We start from the raw sequence: 23,739 nt of genomic DNA on the forward strand, positions 1-23,739 counted from the left end.
TACCTTTCTACAGAACCCATAATGAATTGTCCTCTTTGTATAAATCTCTTCCTAATATTGTAAAGATCTGTAAAAGTAATAAGATAAGGACATTCAACATGAATGGAAACATGGGTGTTTGTGTGTGTGTACGTGTGTGTCAGTGTCTACACACCAGAACACATAGCAGAACAAAGGTTAAAGCTTAGCTTGTCCTGATAAGGAAGAGCGCCGTTCCCAGCACAGCGCTCCCAGCAGTAAGGCCTGTTCTCTGATCAGACCACAGCACAGATCACTTGCCAGTGGAAGAGCCTGCAGCCCAATACAAGGAGAAGAGCACTGAGTTTACATCACACTGCATACAATGCTCCTTTTCCTGTTAGTGCATCCTCAAAACAGACTGTTGTCACATATTTAAAACATATATTTAAAAAACAAACAAAACAAACAAAACACAAACCAGACAATGAACAGCTGCCCCTCCTAAGATTTATGGAGGCTGAAGATTGAAACAACACCACAACACCTGGTAACGGTTAAAAGATATAAAAGATCATCCAAAAATCAGTTTGGCATCACTAGCCAATAAGGAACCTAGAGATGCCATGAGGATTTGATAGCTTTTTTCTTGTCCTGTGTCACTCACAAGGGATCCTGGCTCAGACACTGGGGCACAAGTCCTGCTGCTTGTTGAGCAAGTGGACACAAGAACGCAAATGAAATCTGTCATACAATGAGCGTCAAGTAACTTAGAGATCAGAGAAACAAAGACCACCTTGCCCTACTGGAGGATCTTGCACTGGATTTTGTTATACCATTCTTCCTACAGAGATAAACTAATTTTACCTCTAATTAGTATTGTAAAATAATTGTCACAGAACCACTAGTTTCATTATAAAATTAGCTTGAGTAACCATTTGCTGTCTTTTATTTTTCAAAATAATAGATTGTAACGTGAGAATGCACATATGGCTTGGAAACTCAGCCACATTTTAAAATTCCTCAATACCATCAGTTGTGGACCTCAAGATTTGCTACTATTTACAGAATTATTTTTTTCCTGGCACACCTTTCTAAATTTTTATACCAACTATACCTTTATTACCTGGAAGAGTATGGTCTGGGGTGAGATGATTTGAGATAGTGAAAAATGAAAAAAAAAAAAATCTAGTTTTATTCTTCTTTTTGTAAGACTTAACTCTTCCCAAGACATTACTGAAGCCTCTTCTTCAGGCATTTTACTGTCCCAAATTTGTAGTTTGAAAGACTGCTTGTACAGTGAAGGTATTAATTTTGAAGAAGTTTACAATAAAATGAAGCTTTCCTCACCAAAGAAGTCATATATATTTTTATTTTAAAAGGCCTTCCGTAAGATTCCTGCCATTAACAAGTTTGACTAGGTGTCCTTCAGAAAATAATTTCTGTGGAACGTTTTCAGGATTAAACTGTTGATTTTGTGTGTCACATAACATTTATATGACACAGAAAAGCCATATTCACCTTATTGTACTGAAATTACCACCTGTTATCTCAAGTGGCAGATAATCTTTAAGGATAAAAAAATAACTGTTCTGAACTCTTGTCCTGATAACACATGCATGTTTTCTAATCAACAACTATGATGCCTGAATATGCGCAGCACATGCTCTCACACAGCAATCATATCCAAGGTTGGGATTCATAAGTACATATAAAGACTCAGCTATAATTCTCTCTGAATGAGAAAAAGAGTGACACAACTCAGCTAAAAAAACCGAAACAGAACAAAACAACAAACCAAACCCTAAATGAAAGTGCACTGGATTTTCCTGGTGCTGGGACAGTAGCCTTAATTTTCAGCCTCAAACAAACCTCACATACCTCCACCCCTCCTTGGCTATGGGGAATTCCGAGTACTGTATAGTGTCAAATGTTACCTCAAATACTGTAGCCCGCAAAGCCTTCATATAGGTATTTTGTTTCTCTACCAACTGCATTCAGTGGTAATCTCTACACATGACTTCACACTGACTTTATGTTTCTCTATTATTTTGTGAGTGAATCTTTTGTGCTGTAAACTTCTGCAGCTTCTAGATATTAAGAATGAGGTGATGTAGTTTAAAATACCACACTAAAACTTCAAACACTCTTGCAGATTGAAAACAAGCTGATTTGGTTTATAGCTAGCATGGACAAGCTTGTCCTTGCCCATCCATTTTGCTAGCATCTGATGGCTATATTGAATGCCCATTTTCTCTCATAAAGAATTAATTCTAGAGACTGCTGAAGATGCCAAGTCTTTATTACTATTACAAGCCATGACTACGTCAAAGCAGCACCCATAGCACCCTTTGAAAATGATACGAATTCCACAACAAGGTCTTGTCTTTATTTGGGACTAAAGCCTCCAAAATTTACTCTCCACAGCTACAAAATTATTTTTTTTCTGATGAACTTCCACACTGGAAAACACATACGTTGAAGGTGGGGGGACACACCAATCAACATGTGTGCTCCTAGGGTACACTACATTAATTCTTCATATTATACTCTCTTCATCAATAACACTACCCAAACAGATCACACTCGTGTTATTCTGTGCCAGCTGTGCTATTTAACGGATATTGAAGTGGTACCACTTGGTAAAGTACATTAGCTTAAAAGGTACAAACAGTAGCTCTTCTGTTACATTTTTTATTATTAAACTTCAAAAAGGCCTTGCAAACAAGACCAAAATAAATGTACTACTGATGCTCTGAAAACCCTGCAGACCTCCACGGGAGTTGCCAATTCTGAAGTATTCTTGACGTTAACTGCTTTATTGGCTAAGGCAGACAAGTTGTCTCCTTTATGAAGGGTCCCTATTCATACGACAGCCACCACATCTCCTAAACCAGCATTCCTCAAACTGAAGTCCACAAGCTCAAGGCTCACTTACCTTCCCATCCCTCCTCCTCTCCCCTTCAGTTCGAGCAGCATTTTGCAGGAGGTGATGGAGAATTGCAAGGGTGCCAAGGGAGCAGAGGGGAGAGGTGATTGCCGAAACCAGGCAGGGGTAATGCAGCAGTAGTGTGGAGGGACAGGGACATGGCGCAGAGAGCAGGAGCAGGACAGCAGAGCTTCTTAGAAATACATGCAGCCACCTTTCAGGAGGTCACGCACACTCTTGCTGTCCCGAGGCTACACAACAACACAAGGCAGAGGTACAGCATGGGCTCTTCTGCTGTTCCTGGCCACAGGTGAGCTCTGGCTCTCATCAGTCCCCATGGTGAGCTGCTTCATGGAGCAAGGCCAGCAGAAATTATACTTTTGGAAGGTTATGTTTCAGCCAGTTTAGCTTCCTGAGCTGCCTCCCTGCTAGCCTAGTGACAGAATTGGCACAACCAAGAGAAGGCAGGAATGTGCAGGGGGGTGCAGGAATACAGTTAGCTGTATGCTTAGCTAGGCTGGGACTTCAATCCATAACCCAGATCACAGCTTCATTAGCACAACTTGACCAGAGATAAATTGACTTGTGTTCTTCCGCAAGCTACTATGTACATCTCCACCTAAATGTATGCAAAATATCATTTATTGCTACTGAGAAAAAGAATACAAACAAAAAACTAATAAGAAAACCCCATACTCACCTGAATTTCAGCTATCTCAGATTTTCTAGAAATATTTCTTCAGTTACCCATCACTTCGAAACATCAATATGTCACTCACAACTGATCTGGGTTAAAAGTAATCATTATTTTCCTTGCTCAGCTATTTTATAATTTGGACAAGCTTCCTGATCAGGTTCACCACATGAACACCCAAACACAAACAAGGGGGTGGCAGTGTTTATACCAACAACACCACAAAACAAAATGCTCTTTGAAACTATGCCCACTAATACACCTTTGTAGTTACTCTATTCTGTGCTGCAGTTAAATAATCAATCACACCTTATTATCAATGAAAATTCACATAAAACCTGAAAGAAATGACAGAACACAGAAGAATTCAGATTTAGGCAGGTGGGGGTTTTTTGGTCTTGTTTTTTTGTTTGTTTTGGGTTTTTTTGTTTAACAGAAACATTAAAAAAGTTACAATTCTGACCCATCCACAGGACTTGCAGCTTAATTTTAAAGCAGGTGCAACAAGCAAAATGGGTTACCACCCCAATCCAACAATTCTCTGGAAGAGGAGAGGTTAACTTTAGTTACATAGTTTAAGCAGCCAATTTGTTGCTTCAGGGTACTAGCAGTCTGCCCAAAGGTGATACAAAAACCAATTGTTCACAGATTCTACAACTACAGCATTTTGTGGGTGAAAACTCAGTGGTCTCCAGCAAAACAGCATAATTTGTCTAAAAACATGGGATGTAATATGTTTTGGCATAAACTCCATTTAAATAACAAGCCCATAAAGCTTGCTGGCATGCACTTAGACAAGAATGGAAAGAGAACAAAAATCTATTCTAATTCACTCAATTCTAAGACCTAGATTTGTATTTTAAATTTAGTGTAAATTTACAAGATTCAACATCTTAAACTAGACTTCAAGTACAGATGAATGAATACAAGTTGAAAATCAATTTCAACAGATATTTAAGTTGACTTACTAAGTCCCTTCTAGATTTATTCTCTAGGTGAAAACTCAAAGCAGTAAAATATCTATATAAAGTACTGACTTCCCCTGTTATGTTCCTCTACTCCAGCTTATTGGCATTTCTGCAGTGACCTATACTTTTCATCAAATTATTTCTTTAAGGGAAATTGCTTATTACCATTGTTAATATTCAAACTCCTGGAAATGATCTTCTCACTCCCTACAACACATTTCAGCTGCTCAGGAAAGGCCAGGAAATGATATATAAAAAGTCTAAACCAGCTAAACTGAACCATCACTGTCCACAGAGAGAATTTGTTTCACTAGTTATGATAATGAAATACAGCAATTTAAAATTAATTTCTGAGGAGTTATTTCATATGTATTTTATTAGCTGAACACCCTGTCACCCAAGACCTCTGTAGGGTGTTTAATTCTGTGAAGAAACCCAGTAATGACTTTTGAGGTGCTCTCTTGTGTTCAAGAGATGTGGGATATTGCCAGATTCCCGAGCTGTTCTACCCTAAGCAAGTAAGTTCATTACAAATGGATTAAGATGAGACTTCTAGGTTTAGAAGTTACAGTTTAATAAATATTTACACCCAAAAATCATTCATCAAATGGAAAAAAGAAAGTTTACACTTCAAGATGAGATAACTTGACAGAACCTTTGAGAATTTAAAAAAAATGTTTTTAAAAACCATTAAGTACAAAACCCACCAAATAATTAAACATATAATAAATACATGGTAATTAATGTCTGCAATAAGCTGACAAGAAAACTGGTGGAGCTTTGATTTCTTGAATAGCTTCGAAATCAAGGTCGGAAAACTTTTTGGAATACATTATTTAGGTAGAAATGTAGCTGCTTTCAATTCAAGAGTAAAGGGGTGAGATGGAGTATCTTATCAGAACATAAGAGTCAGACTAAGTTCCTCCATTCTAGTCTTAAAGCAATTTATGACTAAGAATGTTGGCATTAAAAAAAACAACCCAACAAAAACCAACTCCTCCAATATTTAAATATTTTCAAAAGTAGTTTTAGAAGAAATATACTCCTGCCAAGGACTACATTTTAGCACACCACTACATTACATACAAGACTGACATAAATTACAGAAGTGATTACTGAGTATCTGAAAACATGGAACAGTGGAAATAACACCAATGAACACACACAGTTTGAAAGTATGTGCATCTTTGGATAGAAAAAAAAAATGTTTGCTATGTAACAAAGCTCCAAAGTCTGAAGTGTAAACTTTAAGGTTTCATTAACATAATCTAGTATCTTTGATAATGAGTTTCACCTATTCAATAAAGAAAAGAAAAAAAAACTCGCTGTACTGTATAAGAGGAAGTTTTCCAGAAGCACACAGTTCAGAGGTAACAATTTTATATGACAATTGATTTGTAAAGCATGATTACTGAATATAGGGTTCCTTCCTTTTCTGTCTACCTTAATGTTTTTTCCCTGTCTTTCCTATAGCATTCCACCTCCTGCCACAAAGACTTCTGCCGAGAAACGCCCTGAAAATAACACTTGGCTGTTTTGTACCAGCTTTGGGGTTGGTACACCCCAAATCAGTAGGGTGGTGAGTATCAATCACCACACTGCCAACTATTCTTTCCAGTGGGGATGGCCAGTCAGATGAAGCCAGACAAGTACCCAGGTGACAGGACCAGAGGCAACTAAGGCCAGGACCTTTAGTTTCCAAGACATTTGGAAGATTCTCTGTACATCTCACTGACTGTCTTTCCTACATTGGCATGACCTTTTCTTTCTGTTACAGTCTTCACTTCACTTCCTTGCTCCTTCTCCTCTCACCACACCTCATCTCAGCTATTTGCTTCTCATTCCATTTGCTTTCTTCAGCTCGTCCCTAGTCCATGTCCAGGACCTTGCTACCACCATTGTTGTCAATCTACAATCACTTATGTAATACATGTATTTTTCTTATTTTGCATGCCTGTCTTATCCATTTAGACTATAAATTCTAAAAAACACTTGGTAACTCCTGCCCTAATATTTATACTGCAGTTACAAGAGAGATGTAATTTCAGCTGACCATTACACACACTATAACAGACATGAAAACTCGTAAGTCCAGCCACAATTCCTTGGCAGGAACACATCCACCAGTCTAAACCAGCATCCCTGTTTTATTGCACAGTTATCTTGTTGCTTTTGTCTGTTCCTGTGCAATGAAAACATTCTCCGTTCAAGAACTGGCAATGAGCAGACACATTTCAATTATGTTAAAACGGTATTATGCTTATCGTACAATTTAAGTGCCTTGCACTTCAGCCTTAATTTGAGTACGAGTTTTTATGTGCAATTCTATATATATATAGGCATTATTTGATATTGTACTGCTTATAACCCTTCAAACCCACAACTGTAAAGACATCAAACATACAGGTGATGAGTAAAGGCTTGGAAAGGGGAAAGTGTACAACTTGCCAGTAAACTTGACTTAGACAAAGCTTCCTAAGCTAAACCTTACTTACAGTCAACACACAGTGCTAAGAAATCCACTTTTTAATTTTTATGTTTAAAACCTTTGCCTGCAATAGGACAAGAGACAAGGGAAGAAAAAGTAACGGTGGAAGACATAAAGACATTCTCAAGACACACTGTGCCAAAAGTAGTTTACTTTTCCTACAGGAACTGTATTCTTAGAGATAATCCAACTAGTGAGTCCAAAGGTCCATATATAGGAGGCTCAATCATGTGAGATTAAAATCTTTTTCACAACCATTTTTAGTGCTTTGCTCATATCTAGTAAGGCAAAAAGGGCACCTCGTCGATATGTCTCCCACCATTCCCTTACAATCTGAAGGCTATACAAGGGAAAGTCTATGGGGCAAGGAAAGATGGGTCAGGAGAACAAGTACCCATCAAACATTTCAAAAAACTGTTACTGCATGGTAAATGAAGTTGAGCATACATCAGTATGGATTACACTGTAAACAACCAGTAAGAAGTTCAATTAATAAGTCATTAGCGTGGTGCAACTTATTTCTATCAAATGCACAAAAAATATCTCAGCAATTTGCTCAAGTGGCCCAACAAGCTTGTAATTTTGGATATTGGCATGTTTTGGAAACACAGGGGCAAGTATGCTTGACTGGTTCAAAGAACTTTGGTCATTAGTTGGATTGAAACATCCATTAATTACCTAGTCCCAAAATACACAGAATTATCCAAGTTAACAGTCTCTAATGGAAAAAGTTCAATCTTTATCAAAGCTACACAATAAACAGGCAGGACACAACCATTTGTACCCATTGGCATGGTAACACAGACACAGCTAGTTCCTGAGCATACAGCTTTTTCTTTCCAAAGCTTTACTACACACAGGAACTCCCCAGTTACCCAGTGTGACTGTTTTTAAGCAGGATGGATTTTACACGTGGTCTCACAACACAAAAATAGTATTTGCTCCACTAACTCTGAAATAGGTTTCTGGTCTTCATTTCGTAAAAACAAATTGTCTCTTAAAGTTTCTAGAAAGCTTAAAGGCACCAACTGCCTATGCCCCCATCTCTTCACTGCTACTGCTACCTGTGCTAGCTACATAAATCATGCTACTTGTAAAAATAAACATGGATTCTCAAAAAATTGTAACAGATCTGTGAGGACTAACATAAAGATTACCATTTCCCTTTGAACTAACTAACACTCCCCTCAAACCACCACCAAAAATGGTCAAACAAATTAATGATAGCACAGGCATGTATATCATTCTTTGTGCATGTTTTCCCATAGAAATTTACCTATATACACAATATAATAATATTTTAAACAATATCAAGATAAATAAAAACCATTAAAGGATGCCATTAAGATCGTATGTATTTTCCAAGTCATCCCTTAAAAGCCACATCTTCAGTTACCAGAAACTGATGCTATCAAATCTAAGTATTTAAGCGTTTCAGTCTACCCAGAAAAAGACAGCAGTATGAACAGCAAAACCAGATGTTATAATAATATCTAATTAACATCATAAACTTCCTACTGATTCAGTGCAACCCCAGAAACCTGGGGTTTCTGTTGTCTTCAAGCAACTGGGACAGATAGGACATTCCTGGGGAGAAGAATGAAAAAAATTCCTGTGAACAGCTCTAAGACCACCCCTCATTGTCAGTAAAGCTACAAGTTATCATTAAGTTTCATGTAACAATCTTTCCATCATTCTGAACTTAACAGTGAGAAGAAATCTGAATAATATTGCATCTTAGTTTATTCTGCACATCAAAGGAACAGCACTAATCTAGGCAGAATGCAATCAAAAGCACAATTATTTTACAGGTAGGAACAATTATTTCTACTGAAAAGGAAATGTTAAGGTTAAAGAAAATGGGTTCTTTTTCTACTTGTATAAGCAGATGCTCATGTTAATAAGGGTCATGTTTTATGTCAAAGTTTTTAACATTACAGGCTTTCAACACAGTTGAAATTGTGAAAGCTCTTTTAACCATATACTCAAGATTAAAGCTAAACTTTTAAAAGTTTGGCATTTCTCTTAAATATTCTCTTTCACAATTTAAAAAACCACACTACATTAGTTGTGTCCCAGTAGCCATATTTGAGTATGTGTGGTACAGGAATGACTGGAAGTTGGGGAGAAGGATGTAAAAAATCCCATTTACAGAAGAAATTGAGTTGTACTCTATTCATATATCATTTCCATTATGAGTAGTACCTATGTACTTTAACCAGAGCATTTCATATTAGTTACATAAAGGGAATAACTAAAATGACTGTGTACCTTTAAAAAAAGCTAAAACAGTGAATAATGATAATCAAAACAGTTGTATAACACTCACTAAAGGCTGCTCTAAATGTTGCAGATTAAATATTGGGCTGTCCATAAACTTTTATACTGCCAACCCCTGCTTGCTTCCCTGAAAAAAAAAAAAAATTTCTTACTACTGTTGTGAAATCACAGAGAAATCCAAATGACTCAATACTAATATTTACATATCTATGTCCCACTCAACTTTTTGTTCTTTATATGTTGACACCAAAGCCCAGAAAAATGCCAAAAATAAATACTTTAAAAATTTGTAACTCTCTACTAGAATTATGTCTACTAGAATTGACAGGAGGTAAGAGATAACAAAAACACCTCTTTCAAAACCAAGCCTATGTTTCTGAGATAGTACAACTCAATTTTTAACAAGGACATATTGTTTCCTCCCATGTGTAGAAAATAGGTGCATGGCTATCAAGTAGTGTGAAGTTTTCCTTTTGTGAATTAAACAGTCATTGTGAGATGGGATATTTGAAATTAACTGCTGTGCTCTTCTTTCTCAGAATGCTATTTTTTGTTACCTTCAGCTGATCTAAAGGTGACTGCAGCTGAAAGACATGGTCTTTCTTGCTCTATCTTCTAATTAGTCAGACAAGCTTCAATTCAAACCACCACATAGATCATGCTGATCAGAAGGCCACACTATTACTAGTGCCAACAAAAGAGGAGGCTGGACCGTGAAGCTCATACTCTTCTATTTTGGCAACAAGTCATGCTTTGACCATTTTAAAGTGGTCATGAACATACAGCTTCATTATAATAGAAAAATACATTACAGGGATCTGCTAAAATAGATCAACTATCACTTTTACAGAAATCTATAGAACACCTAAAGGAAAACAGGCTCTGTCCCCTGAAACTACTTTCTTTCAATGTATTTTATGCAAAGGTAAGATTATATAAAGCTACAGTTATGTGTGCAAAGTATAATTTCAAGCAAATACTGAAATCTGTTTAAAAGTTGGGAAAAATATAATTTTTACAAAAAGCATAGTATTTCAGTTGCAACATCAGTAATGGTATTGATAAGGCTTATTACATCTAGACTTATACAAGCAACACGTTGTCATGCTACAGCTTCTAACAGTACTTTTTCTAACTTCCATATACACTGCAGTAAAGTGTCAAAAGTAAGTGTCAAAAATTTGGCACAAATACAGCTTCAAAAGCTCCTAAATGTTTAGGAACAGGATTAGTGACCATTTAGCCAGTACATATTTTATTAAAAAAAAAAAAAAAAATCCACTTACTTTTGCATTTTCTTTAAAATAAGAACATAAAACTTCACTTAATTACAAATTAATCTTAAACTTCTGACATTTAAACTGTTTCACTTGACTGATGGAAGTCATTCCCATAATTTTTCAAAGCCAACTACAGATGTCAAGCATCCTTACAAACTTCAGCTCAAGCGTTACCTAACTCAATATTAAATTATACTTTACATAAACACATAGCATGAAACTTTTGGAAGTTTGTGATTTACTAAACCTGATTATTGAAGTGTTCAACAACAATAGCTACAAACAGAAATATTTTTGTCTGTTGTTCCCCCCCAGGAAAAGATGGACAGCATAAAGATTAATTTAGAGCAAGAATGAAATCCTCAAGCCTTCATAAGAAGTAGCACATTTCACACCTGTTTTCTAATGTCAGTGCAAGATAAATGGCTTGCTTTCATCTTAAAATTAATATACAGTAAACTAGAAGGACAGTAGTATGTTTTAAAAACTTATTATACTACTTAGCATTTCAAGTTAAAAGGATATCTTTGAAATGATAACTACGTATTGTTTGAAAATATTTTGGCACTGGCACAGAATCTGCAAAGAATAGCCCAAGCTTTAACTTAATTATCCTTTTACAAGAATTGTGGTTTGAGAAAATACAACAGCTTCATAAACATAATAATCACTAAGCGTATTGCCTTTGGCAATAATGTTCCAAAGCAAGTTTGGATAATCCAAGATAAACCATGACTCCTATTCTTTCTCTCTGTACTTTTGCAGTTAATATAAAAAATTCAAAAGCAAATGAAAATGGTGTGTCTCAGACTGTACAAGCAATCAAAATGCAAGCTTCTGTCAAAGCAACACATTACATCCAGCAATAATTGAATTGGTCAACAGGAGCATGCTACAGAAACTGCAATCCAACAACAAAATCTGTAAAAGCTACATTATTTTCTAGAACTGAAAAAAATTTAGACATAGTTACAAAAGCAATGTTAAATAATTATTATGCTACTTAACGTGCCCTTTAATCCCAGATACTCTATCCATTTATTGCAACCCCTTTGTCTACACTGGAAGACACCCTAAACCGAAAGCAAAGCAGCCACTTATCCCTGCCTAACAATATTGCAGATATTTTGAAAGTAATTTAGAACTAAGAAACATAATAACTAGCTCCTGCTAAGACAGTAAAACACTGTCATTTGAATTCTGTATGTAATAGATTATATTAGGATAAATTAAGTCAAGCACACAAAATTAAAAACATCTCAAAAATCAAGCTTCTTCCTAACTGATTCCTAGTCCCCTTTCTTTATCAGTTCCCATCCACTACCTTCTCTTATCTTGCCCAGCTCCTACAGCTTTTGTTTAACACCACCAACCTTTAGGCTGCTCACCTATGTGAAACAACCCAGGTTTCCACAAGTCCACTTCTACATCTGAATTGGATGCATTCTCGGTAATAGCTGATCACTACAACACACTAATAATTTGCTTATTCTAAACGTGCTATGTGCTTTGATACTGTTATACAACTTCAAGTAAATTATTTAACTCTGAATATTTCAAAGTTTATTAACATAATATCCCTATGCTCCTTCATAAATTCCAACCCATTTATGTTGACTATCTGAATACGCAGATCAATTTATGTACATTACCCCCTAAATTTCAGTAGAAGAGAATTGTTGGTTTTCATTTAGAAGTCATGCAAAGCATGTGTATTGATGTCACCTTCCTCAGGAAAGAGAGACAACTTTTAATTTACATTATTTCAGTCACGCCATATACATCTATAACATCGCAAGTGAGAGTGCAGCAAACTGTAGTGCAGAAGGGAAAACAAACAGTTGGAAAACTTTTAAATAATACATGATGGAACCACAGCCAGATTATATTCATCCCTTGCTTCTGCTGTGCCAGCAACTGAAAGCCTGTTGTACACTGCAAGGAGGGCTGCTGTCAAATTCTAAAACCTGCCTAGTGCTGCAGACTGATTCAAACTCTTCTACTGCAGCAGACAGTGACTTTTGCAGGCAGTTCTATCGCACTAGCCTACTTCAAACAGGATCACGAGCCTGTTAACCTTCCCCATTCTACCAGCCCTACACAGCAGCAACACGGATCTGTTAGCTCCAGTGGTGTAATTTTTATATTATTCAATCTAAAATGCATTAGTTCTTGGCTCCTGAGGTGATACATTTTGTCTACTACAGTCACTGAACAAGGGCCAAACTGGGTAGAACCCAAATTTGTATGGGTATCTTAATTTTTCTGCCATTTTTCTAACTCTCTATGTACTGAAGTAATAGCAGTGTTCTTTAATCTCTAGCACACCTAGGCTTCCTTGCTGGCCATCAGATAGCCTAGGGAACAAGAAGTAATCCTAAAATCCTCAGAACTCAGTCTACTACTTGTGTGGCACTGTACATGCCTCATTTGAGAGTTTCCCTAGAGAATCATCTATAGTTGACACTTTTGAGAAGTTTAATTACATCTGAAGTGTTTAAAATCTCTGCGAAGTCACTACTATAGACTTATGCCATCAATAGTGAAATATACCCTTAGATGAAGTGCGTCTAGTAGCTTAGTAAAAAAACAGTATGAAAATAGACGTATAAATAATGCATAAAATCTGTATGAAAAATCACAGGGCACCACATAACCCATTGGTACAATTCATTGCATTAGACACAGGCCTAATGTGTGCCTATGAATACACACACTTCATAGGGAAGCATTTACAGTTTTCTTAGAAATAAAACGAAGTTCTGGGAAGTAGCAACCACCACCACCAAGGAGCCGGCAGATAATTCACTATCCTCATAAGGCCTCAGTCCCCCAACAAAATCCCTACCACCTCATTCAGTAGACAAACACTGAACCACTCACGAACTGGCTGCTAAATAGCTGCAGTTCTCATCATGGCCTCTTAAAGCAAACAAATAAACAAAAATACTGTAAGGCATATTGTAAACTGATTTACAAATACTTTAATCATGCACGTACAAGACGATTGTGCAAAGCAAACTCTAGAAAAAAGTGCACTGCCTGCCCCAAGCTGTCACTATTTCTGAGTTAAAACAAAAACCCAGGATCTACTGATAGCCCATTTAACTGTTAACACTTGCATACACCCAAGCCTAAAAAACCGTGCCATTCAAACAACTTAAAAATACATTTAGAGGAAGTGGGAAGGGATGGTCTACTCACTGTGTATCTGCGCCAGCACAAAAATTTCAATTCTCACTAATAATGCATTTCTATAAAAATATTTTTTTTAAAAAGCAAAACTCCCTAGTCCCAAATTACACACTACTTCACAAAAAAAATTAGTGGAATTTTCTTCTTCTCCATATCTTGCCTTAGAAAGAAAGCATGATGGGATTTTAGCACAGAGCAAAAGAAACTCAGCTTCTAGGTTTCTACGATGTTTACTAAATTTCTGTTCAACAATGGCTTTAATCTCACCAGTGGCATAAAAGCAATATAGTCACAAATACAGATTTGAAACCCAAAGAAAGTTTAAATAAAGCTTGTAATTAGGGTTAGCCTATGAGTAACTCAGCAAGTAGCTTTTAACATGCAAATTTTAACATCAAACATTTTAGTGACGGTTTTAGTTACATTTTATTCATAACTCTAGACTTGTATTTCAAATATAACACCCCCTTATCCTTTCTAGTTTTATATTATTTTTCCATGCCCCTACAGTTTCCTATAACTACCTACCTCAAAATATTCCATTCATAATGAAAGGTAATCAATGATGTGACTTCACTGAAGTTGTGTTTGGTATTGGAATTAAGTCACAGAAAGCCTTTACAATGAATGTAAACCAAGATCTCTCTCAAATCACTAACAGTCAGCCCACAATATTTACTATTCAAAGTAATATGTAAAATACTTCTACTGTTCACCACACACTGCTAGGCTTTATTATTCCATTATCTCAAGCATTCTTCTGTGATATTTCTGAAGTCAAGAATATAGAGGGCTTTCTGAAGCTACATTTCCTTGGTACATTTCCACTTGAGAAATAACATTTCATACAGAACAAACCTAAAATCTAACTATTTAAAAACCTCGTTAATACAGTATTTCACTTATTGCTCCTTAGCTGACAAGGAAGTTTTATGTATTTCATTATACAAAAGTTTACATTCTTTTCAGCTCCTGGGTTATATCCAGTTTTTGACAATCTGAATGCTAGCATTTCTACAGACTAATGATGGAGCAGAACACAAAGCTGAAAGCACCCAAGTGATGGAAGAGAGCTGAAGATTTTCTTTCTGTAAAAGAATGAACACTAGCTGTCCCTTCCCCATCCTACACCCCCCAGGCCTGATTTTAGCTATTAATCAACAATAAAAGCTATGTTAACTTGCATAACTCCATTAAAAGAAAAAACAAAACCCACACACATCTAGGTCACACACTTTTATGGGGGCATTGCAAAGCAACATGAAGAAATACGATCTGCCTATTCTAGACATTTTGACATCTGGACAGCAGGATTAGAAAACAGGTCCTACTTCAAATATGTTTACTCTCTTGAAAAAATTCTAGAACTATGCAATTAAGCACTACAACATTTAATAAAAAACTGACAGAATTTCAAAATAATTAGCTACTAAATTCATAGCACATTGAAACAAATACTTAACTTTTTCAGTGCAAAAGCCTAAAACTATATATTTCACGTACAATACGAAAACTTATGCTTATGATAGAACACTTCTTAAGAATCCAGTGCACCATCCTGAATGGACTGCTCACTTTATAAGTCAGCACGAGAGCCAATCAATCTAATAGTACCACTGCAACCAGTCATCTTATAATCAATGCAAGAGTAGTTTGACATACCACGTAACAACTGGTTAATAACACTCTACATATTATCATAAAGTATCTCATGGTAGTCAACATTTAATCATTTTATTGAGAGCTTTTCCTAGAGTACACTACTTATCATTAGGTAACTTTGGTCTGTCTTCAAAGCCTCAGTTGAACAGGTTTCCTCCTCTTTAGACATCTTCCTACTCCAAACTACAAAGAAATTATCCTTCCTAAGGAGAGCTTATAACCAGTAAATTCCAAACTGACCAGCATTTGCTTAAGTTGAACCTTATTCTTCCTACATATCTCGCTAAGTTTTGTCACCTACAGTTCAATGAGAAGTCAAAACACTAAGCAAAATCTTACATGAATCAGGATCTAAATAAAGAGCCGCTCAAAACCATGCTCCAACTTACTTAACAGGTAAGAGCATAGGAAGCTAGGAGAGGTGAGATGTGAACATAAAGCTTAATTTAACTGCCTTTTTTTTTTTTTTAAACACACTTGGACCTATGAACCTTAAGACTTCACAAATATTTAAACCTGGACACAAACATTCACAGCTTGCCTTAGGCTGCGCCACAGGTAAATCAGAGGTGCTTGTGTCCTTGGAGAGGGGAGGCAGGATTGGGAACAGGTTTTAGTATAAATGTTACTGATTTATTTTAACATCAGCAGTGAAGAATTCACAGAAAAATGCTAAACGGTATTGGCACAATCAAACACTCAGAAAGGCAGTCTTTTTTATTTCACACTACTGACACTGTTAAATTACTTTTTACTTTTATATGAAACTATTTTAAAACCATACCATTTAAACTTAGTAAATTACATCCATTTAACAAATAGAATTCTATATTACAGCTGACATAAGAAATACAAACTCTTCAAGAGAAGTAAATTTAAATTTAGCAGATATACATGAAGTTGTGCTCTACAAGACCATTTTATAGGGACTTAAGAGAACAAGGAGCCCTGAAGCAGGAAGAAAAAAGTATTTATTAAGCAAATGTACTGACACAGACTAAAGTCATAGTGAAAGAAAACACATTTGTGAAGGTCAGATGATCCGTATTCACTGTAGGCACAGAAAATCCAAGACAAATAACTTGAACTTCAGATTTTGAAGTGCACTTTGTTGCCCTTTAATAGTAGAAACATTTCAAGACCCCAAGTGGCCATAAGTATCATAAAATAACAGTCATAATATACACTTAAACCGAGACTTGAAGCTTATCTAAGTTTCTGGTATATGTTGTACCTCTGAGACAAAACACACATTGCTCTAGAACTAAAGACCCAGAGGACAAGCTGGAAATGCTCTCCCCACATCTGTTATCAGAAAAAGTTCTGGAACTTGGGGAGGGAGGATGTAAGCACTGGATAAGAAAGGCTCACCCATCTACCTGTCTACCAAAAAAGGAGGAGGAGGAAAGAAAAAATAGAAGAAAAATGTTTGTCTGAAGCCTAGGTAGCACATTCCCTTTTTCCCTTCCTGTTACATTCTTTTCTAGTCCAGCAATTTTTAGGAATGGAGCACTCTCTGGAGTTGCAGGACTGATCAACTGGCATGTATTACTTTGAATTTCTCTAAATATAGGCACGACAATGTTATTATAATAATACTAAATAAATACCACAAAGTTCAAGTTCAGAGAACAATTTATTGGGTAATATTGTATTTAATATTAGCTTGTTCATTACTTTTTAAGATCTAAAATGTCTTAACCAAACGTCTTTGAATAACAAAGATTAACATAATGGTATCTTTTGTAGCAGAATTGCAAGTGCAGAGAAAGGTCTCAGGAACTGAATACCATCACCTAAAACTTACACAGTAAATGAAGAAACAACTATCAGAAAGATAAGAAAGTAAGCATTCACAGTGACACAGAGCATCCAAACATTTGCCAAGTAAATGTTTTTAGGAACCTTAAAGTAGGAGCCAATTATTTAAGATTTTAAGACTATCTCCAGTCTAGCTGCATAAATACTGTATAGACTGATATGAAACATCCATCTTACTTTAGCATTAACATCTGTACACCTGAGAGAATTAACACTAAAATTACCACTGCCCTAGTCCTTTTACCTTTATGGCAATACAAGTTGATGAGTAACACTTATACTACACTCTCAATTTCAAGGCGTGAAAGTCTACTCAGTAGATCCTAAGAGAACAAAATGCAGCTGCCATGATCCAGAAGAGGTTCACAATGACTTAACTCTACTACCATAAAGCATTTCTAAGACAGGCACAGCAAGCTATACGTTAAAATTTATTATTTTAACTATTATAATCGTTTTACTTTTCCACTGTATTACCAGCCAAAAACATTCAAATAATGAAGACCCCCAAAAATTTAGCTTTCTCAAAAAGAAAAACCAACCCACAAACAAAAACCAAAACACAAGCCGCAAAAACCTTGTGACCATGAGACATGAAAAAAATATTTAAGAGTCACTTGGCTTCCCTTACTAACAAAAAAGTATTACCTCTGTTAATATTAGCTTTAGTTCTGCAATAAGACATGGCACTTAATACTACTTTTATTGCCAGTTTAATTCAATTTGTATATCATTTAAATAAAATCTGCAGATTACTTCTGATTTGCCTCACCGAAGAAACCTGCCAAGTGCATAAAAAAATATTTACTAACTGAAATCATGCATGATAATAAAAGTCCTCACACAACAGTTTAAAGCCTGCCACCAGTCTTCTTTGCTTACTCCTAAGTAAAAAGATTTGGTAGATGAAACATAGTTCATCTGTATAAGCAGAAAGACAACAGGATACTCTAATATCCATGAAAAAAAGTCAGAGGTGCATTCGTTTTCTCTTGTAGTAGCACTAACACATATAACATACAATTATAGTCAAAAGTTTCCAAAATCAAAGTGAGGAATATGACATGAAACATAAGATGGGGGGGGGGGGGCGTGGAGAAAAAAATATAAAGATAGATTTGAGCGCCAAGAGTAGCAAGGAAAAAGAAGATTATGATGCAGAACTATGAGATGCAGGTCTTCAAATTCAAAGACAATGAGCTCTAGCTTGATGAGGAAAGCTAGCAGTCAGACTACTGAAAAATCATACCAGATGTATTTTAAACAGATTGCACAGATAGGAATATCAGGATAAAAGGGAGGAGGTACTTTAAGTACTCCAGATGACAGATAGAGGCCTAAACTTCATTTGTAAAGACAGAAAATGAAAACGTGGTCTTGGAAATGTTGTGTGGACAAGGAAGAAGGATATGAATAAAACATGACTGTGGATTCAAGAAGAGGAAGAGGGCTACTCCCAAATAACTGCCCTGGGCAAGAGGATTATACTGCTCTCAGCAGCATCACAAATGGCAAGCAAATGAGTTAAGTTTGAGAGAGATGATAATGAGCTCCAAGACACTCAAAATGTTTATGATAGTAAGAAACCCTGCAAAGAAATGCAGGACTGAATGAAGACACATAGAGCCAAGACTACAAAGAAATGCAGTAATCTAAATAAAGGAGATAGCATACAAGTTTTCTATGAACACTGTACACCTCGGCATTAGTGGGAAGATGGTACAAGAGAGGGAAGACGTTTGCAGCAAGCAGTACCACAGATGCCAAAGAAGGACAAGGCTGTGACAGCCAGGCAAGTTTCCCTACATCATATCTCCTCTTATTCCCACAAAGCTAAAGTGGCTTAGCTATACACTTTATAAAAAGCACAACTACATTTTGAAAATGTAAATAAATTTATTGATTGTATTACTGTACCACCTGACAGATGCACAATAACAACTACTTTCAATTGCAATTACTGTGGTGATTTAAAAGCAAGAGCATATTTTATTTAAACTAAAATTTGTGATCTAATTACATACTTAAAACAGTGTTTGAGTTACTGAAAAATACAGACAGCTACAAAGAAAGAGTATTACACCCTCTGCTTCTAATGGTTGGCTGAAAAGGCTAATCTTGTTGAGTGACATCAAGGGGAAAAAAATGTCTGTCTGTGTTCCAGTAAAACTTTTTTAAAAGAAAAACAACAACCACGCTTTAAAGGAGTAATTCAAACAGATATATATTTTTATAAAACATAAATACAACAAACTCTAAGATGTCGGAAGAATCTTAACATACTTCCCTGAAGAAGTAGCCCTCCCTGTGTTTGCTTGGTATCTTAATTTGCCTTTGGTTTCAAAACTCCAGGCTTGCCAAGAGCTATTCCTTTCAAAACCTCAGGAATTCCATTACTAGTTTTAAGCTAAATTAAAGGAAAATAGAAGCATTCAATGCATGGCGAAAGTATGCACAAAGTGTTTGTTGATACTCATAAATAGACTGAAAAATTTAGACATGTCTGAAGGATAACTGCTGCATAGTCAGCTCTGTTTTGCTCTCCTGTGCAGCTAAGCAAAAAGCTACTGCTGTCATTTCAGAAAAGCTGAGCATAAGATACATTACTACCAAGATCGAACACAGCACTAGATTGTCCATTTTTCACCTTAAGTTTATATATAAGCTGAAGTTTGCATTTCTGCAAGGGAAAGAAATAGTGGGAGTTTCCCCTTTAAAGCTACTGCTTTAACATCTCCACTGGGGAAAAAGATGTCACACTGTCCTAAGGCACGGCAAAACCAGTCAACTCTCCACCTTCTGAAACATCTTGCAAGTTATGAAATAAATACACTCCATCTCAGAAATACATCTAATATGGTGCTGATGAACATCTTTCCAATGTTCACGTAATGGGTCCCTTCCAATTCATGATATTCTGATTCTAAACAAGCAGTATTACTACAATCACTTCTACTGACTAAATTATGGTAACAATGAAGTGTTCCCACCTGCGTATTGTGCCAGGTGTCATACTAACACACAAGAAGGTACTATCCCTGTGCAAAGCATTTAAGAAAATGTGATTGAAAGACAAATGCTTCATTTGTGTCAAGGTGAGTAATCCCAGCAGATAAGAACTACTATGCAGTTTAACATCTTTGGCAGCAGCCACAGCAAAACTGGAAATATCAACACACCAGTTTAAACTGCAGCTCCAGTGAGAGAGAGATCAAAGTTCTGTATCTTCCATCAGAAACACAGGAATCCAGGTACCAGCATATGGGATAGAGAACTTATTTTACCCTTGAAAAGGCAGGAAATTAAAGCAACTTTTCACCACTGAGTCAGCACACAGTAACGGATCAGTGGTTTACAGTAACCGTCACCACTGTATGAATGACAGCAGTAACATCTCGACCCTGCCAGGACCAAAATCACTATGAAGAAGAGCCAAAGGAAAGAAGTCAGTTCTTCAGACCAAAAACACGGTGCCACAGTCTCTCCTGAGTTTGGAGTACAGTCCAGGAAAACTATCACTATCTCAGATATGCCAATTGCCCTATAGTTCTCTGCTTTTATTACAAGCATAGACAATTCATACAATATTTCTGAATCACACTTTCCTCAACAGAAAAGTAAACAGACACATGTACAAGAAAGAGCTGAATAGCAAGAAATACTTGAGTACCTTTGCTATAAAATACACGTTTATCATATATAAGGGAAAAGAAAAATGGTAAACTAAAACCTACATTTGGGATCTTTTTTAAAAATCCCAGTTCAAAAACATAACAATGCAGAGGTGTTTCTACCAACAGCCAATACTGAACTGAACGTTTACATCAGAAAGAAAAAACATCTGTGAGAAGAAGTGGCAGGGCTAGTAACTGTGGCTGATTCTGGAAGCAGAAGTTAATAAAGGTGGCTGCCCAGGACAGGCAGCTGTGATGGCAACAACACGCAACACAACAATTCTACACGTGCAGTAATTCAGAGGGTCACACTGCTTAACACAGATACCAGTATTACTTTGTCAACTCTGATTCAGGCAAAAAAATTGGGGATTACCCTGGACCACCTGAGAAGTCAGTGACAGATTTAAGTACAGCTCATGTGACAAGAAGCTTCTCATCTCACTACCCCACATATGGATGTGAAAGCATTTTAGAAGAACAAATAAGACATGAAATTAAAGCACTGTAAGAGAAGGAAACACTCAGTAATCACAATGCCATTTCCACTAATTAGAAAAGAATGCATATAGTCAGTCCCATACATGCAATAATCATGAAATTTTATTGTATAAACATCAGAAATAAATTATTAGCTCTTTTTATTAAAGCCAAGGGATAATTATTTCTGTTGTCATTTAAAGCTTGAGGGAAAGACTGAAATTCTGGAGCATCATATGGCTCCAGGAAGATAGGCCCCAATAAAGAGTGAACTAAATTGGTTGTCATGATTGTTGCCACCCTGCCAGAAGCCGTGAAAACGTTGAAGAGTACACTATACTTGGAGGATGCATGACATATACGCGCACACACATTTATATGCATACATACTTATATGACAAAACACCACACCAGTTTATCACCAGTTCAAGTTCAAAAAGAATGTTCACATCTAACACTGATTACACAGAAGGGCCAACAAGAAAAGATGATGCTTAAGAGCAGAAAATTCAAAGTCTGTTATATTAGGACTACTGTTCTACAACTTATGCACAATTAAAATATCATCTGCATATGCTGCATGAAATTACACATCTCTGGACAGCAGCTTTTGGCCAAGAGCTCCTCAAATAGCTTTGATAAAAAAACCTATGTTATTCAGTAGCAGACAAAAATAAAACCCATTACATTTGTTTCAGAAAACATCACTGAAAGGCTGTAGATAGGTCACCTCTTCCAGCAGTAGCTACTGCCCAGAGTTACTCATCCACCACCCAGCAAAGAGAGGTTGCCACCCATACAGACTTGCAACAGTGAATCGTGCAAGAGCACACTAAGCCTCTTCAGGAAAAATTAATCAAGGTAGCTGACCAATGAAAGTAGATTGAGCTAATACTGTCCATTTAACTGCTGATTATGCCTAAAGCACCTAACACTGCATACAGCTTCTTTGGTGGAAGGGATCATTAAGCATGATAGTCTGTGGCAGAGCAGTAGAAACAAATGGCTGGGGGACACAGTATCTATAATTTTCACATATGTTTGCAAAAAAAAAAAAGTTGTTTTTTGTTTTTGTTTTTTTTTTTAAAATCAGCGCCTATCCATATTCTGAAACATTAAGTACAACTTCTGTGATAGCCTGAAAGCTTTAAGACAGATTTCGAAAACCACTAACCATTAAATAGTTACTTAAGAAGAAAAGACACACACTGCCTCCTAGGAAACTGTCTGAAGTTATAATATATGTCTTAGGTCAGCCTCATAATTTTAATAGGTTTGTTAGTTTGGTTTTTTTAATCTACTTATTACTGCAAAATATCTTGCAGTTTTCTTAGTGGACACTCCGATCACTATCGTTTCTGATTTTAGTCTTTTAGATTTATACAGATATTATATAGATCAACATGCTAAACAAATTCATTGTTTCAAGAATTTGATGTATGAACAGCAGTTAAACAGGAGCATATTTTTCCCATTAACGCTAAATGAAACAATAGGTACCAAATAAAAATAGTAAAAAAAATTAGTGACTATATATTCTTCCCTCAAAATCCCTTCAAAGTACATAACGAAATCAGAGACACACTGCCATGGATTAAGGGGTCTTAGATGCAAAATATGCCCATGAACCATAAAGGAACAATGCCTTCAAACCCTCAACGGCATATGAGCTTAACCTCCCTGAATTAGGCCAGTATCAAATATACTTTAAACTGGCATAATGTGTCACTGTCACCAAAAGAAACAGACACACCCTGCTCCCCTTACTGCTTGCTTCCACCCCCATCTTTGCGCCAGCACAAATGTTTGTGCAGCAAACTGATCCAGCTTAAACCTAACCCTCCCCTCCCTGCCCCTCCCCCAAGTTAGTTCAAACCTCAACCCAGTTCACCACATAACCATACAAGTATTTGCCTGCACAAAGGAGGAAGCAGCAGAGCGGGGTGGAAACAAACAGGACCATGTTTTTCAATGGTGGAGCTGGTCCATGCCAGCTGTACGCCTATGCAAAGCAGTAGGTTGCAGGCCGGAGGCCCGTAACGTTCAGGCCTATGCAGTGCCACTCTTCCCCTCCCTCTCTTGGATCCCACCTCTTAGCTCACAGAGCCACTGACAGGTATGCAACTGCCAGCTGAGACGGTTCAGGGCGCTGAGTCAACTAAAAACCAACTCTACCAAAAAAAAACCCCAAACCTGAGCTCCCAGTGCAATCTGTACTGGCACAAGGAAGACAGAGGAGGAAGGACGCTGGGAAGGCAGAAGGTCCAATTTTGATCAGCTTGCGATGCTGTGGAAACACACTGGTACACT

General features: G+C 36.7%; 1 protein-coding gene across 2 annotated transcripts in view; it reads right to left on the minus strand.

Annotated features, from left to right (window-relative positions):
• FRS2 (fibroblast growth factor receptor substrate 2) overlaps positions 1 to 23,739 on the minus strand; it is a 59,478-nt gene that overhangs the window by 32,765 nt on the left and 2,974 nt on the right. Inside the window, exon 2 of one of the 2 annotated variants that reach the window (XM_074827254.1) lies at positions 4 to 67. The exons of the other annotated variant lie outside the window; for it this stretch is intronic. The gene's annotated coding sequence lies outside the window, so the exon portion shown is untranslated. The remainder of the gene's footprint in view (positions 1 to 3; positions 68 to 23,739) is intronic. 2 annotated transcript variants of the gene reach the window in all.

This window comes from Strix aluco, chromosome 5, assembly GCF_031877795.1.
Source record: "Strix aluco isolate bStrAlu1 chromosome 5, bStrAlu1.hap1, whole genome shotgun sequence".
NCBI lineage: Eukaryota > Metazoa > Chordata > Aves > Strigiformes > Strigidae > Strix > Strix aluco.